A 2,500-nucleotide genomic window follows, 5' to 3' on the forward strand; every position below is an offset into this window, starting at 1 on the left:
AATGAAAAGTGAAACCAAAACAGTATTTGCGAAGAAAAAATTGTCCTATGAAAAAATCCACTTTTTCTTAGGGTAGGGTCAAAAATTTTCTAAGTCCCAAAAAATCACATATTTCTCGAATATCTCGAAAACTACTTATCGGACAGGGGTCAACCAAGGTGTTTAGAAAGGTCTTTACAAGCTCTATTTAATGAGCCATAGCGACTTTCAAGTGATTTTTTGACACTTTTTCGCATATCGGCATCCTTGGTTCCCATACTGGCCATAGGCCATAGGGCACCGAACGGGCCAACTTTTGGTCCGGGGGTGAAATTTTTTTTTCACGAGATTTTGATGAAAATGGCTTCGGAACGCGTTTCTAATAATGAAAAGTGAAACCAAACAGTATTTGCGAAGAAAAAATTGTCCTATGAAAAAATCACTTTTTCTTAGTGGTACGGGTCAAAAATTTTCTAAGTCCCAAAAAATCACATTTTCTCGAATATCTCGAAAACTACTTATCGGACAGGGGGTCAACCAAGGTGTTTTAGAAAGGTCTCAACAAGCTCTAAATAATGGGCCATAGCGACTTTTTAGTGATTTTTGACAAATTTTGTCATATCGGCATCCGAGTTCCATACTGGCCATAGGCCATGGGGCCCGAACGAAAAAATTTTGGTCCGAGGGTCAAAATTTTTTTCTCATAAATTTGTTTCAAAAACGCCGTCGGAACGCAGCCTTAGATCATGAAAGTGAAAAGAAACAGTATTTTGCAAAAGTTGGGTGGCCTATGACTTACATGGCCACGTCCTAGGTCCGAGTTCCCGAGGTCGTGTTCTTCAGTGGCGGAAAAAAATGGCCACTTGTGGGAGATGCAAAATGTTCATTTTGTATTATAGGGGACACACTATCGAAGCGAAAAATTTCAGAAATGGCCTAAAACGTGAAGAAATGATGGGGTATGTTACGAAAAGAAGGTTTTTATGGTCAAACGGTGAAAATTTTTTTTTATGAAAAATTTTGGTCTCCCACCGTTCATGAATTTCTAGGACCAAAAATCGAAAAATTTGAAAACTTCACGATCGAAAGGGAAACGCATATGTGGTGTTCCTAGGTGTGTACGGTGTACGAAAAACGGGTTCACGATGAGATATCAGGCAAATAAGTGGACCTAAAGTGAGTTATACGGGTAAGACGAGGTGTCCAAAGACCGAACTAGGGTACCAACTGAGAACGAAATGAAGGTCCCCGAAGTCGCCATACAAGTTATAGGAGGTGGCCAAAGTACGAAAAGAGTTCCATATTCGGCTGTTCCTACTATATGGTTCCCTGATTGCTGCTCCAAGGAGTTAGTGAGGAAGTGTCCAAAGGTCTGTTGGGGGTATCGAGGCTGATACCCTCGACGGACAATATGCACGAAAAAGTGGTTCGATGATCTATCCTTAGGTCGTACGGCAGCCATACGGCTGGAAGTACGCGGTAATTCCGCAATAAAACGATTCGCCAGACGAACAAACAAATTGAATTAGCTCATCGTAGTGTACGGAACCGAAACGAAAATGTAAGGTGATTAGGGATCCGGAGCAATCTCGCGATCCCATGGTTTCGGTGTAAGAAATGATACGAAGTGTTCATAAGTCTCCTCTGGAGGCAGAACCATCGTAGCAAAGTTCGGGAACCCAAGGGTCACAAAAACTCGTAGGACGATATCCACGAATAATCGGGACTTGTGGGGACTACCGTGCCCCTGACAAGTCAACTACACCTTAACTGGTGATGGTCGTCCTACGGGGACCTGCGGGGAGCAAAAGGAGTCAGAAACAATCGTAGGACGATATCCACGAATAATCGGGGACTTGTGGGGACTACCGTGCCCTGACAAGTCAACTACACCATTAACTGGTGATGGTCGTCCTACGGGACCTCAGGGAGCCGCAGTAAGTCGCAGGTCGTATGCGAGCCTTGATAGGTCCTGTTGGGGGCGTGGCGGGGTGTAATGCCTCGGTACGTCAAATGTTGGTGTACGATGTACATCGATAATCTGACATCCTCCTGAACAACCTTTGCTCGTGTGGTTATTGGCGCTGTGGAGTCGGTGTACTGCCGCAGGTCAATGAGAGTGGTCCACAACAAAGATTGTGTCACCTGATGAACGTAGAAAGAGAGTCTGCGGGGACTGGTGACCTGGTAGACAAAAATATCGAACAAGCAATTGACGAAGACGAATTCATGGTTGATCCTACCAGTAATATACGCTTGTCTCAAAGGTTAAGCCATGCATGTCTAAGTACAAACATAATGAATGTGAAACCGCATAAGGCTCAGTACAACAGCCATAATTCACAAGATCATCCACCCATCAGTTACTTGGATAACTGTGGAAAAGCCAGAGCTAATACATGCAACATGCCGGGACCGCTGTTCCGCTTGCGGGCGTGGAACTGGTGCACTTATTAGTCAAACCAATCGCCTCCGGGCGGCTGAGTGAAGTCTGGATAAGGATGCCGATCGTATGGTCGCT

This window comes from Anopheles stephensi, unplaced genomic scaffold (genome assembly GCF_013141755.1).
Source record: "Anopheles stephensi strain Indian unplaced genomic scaffold, UCI_ANSTEP_V1.0 ucontig169, whole genome shotgun sequence".
Taxonomy (NCBI): domain Eukaryota; kingdom Metazoa; phylum Arthropoda; class Insecta; order Diptera; family Culicidae; genus Anopheles; species Anopheles stephensi.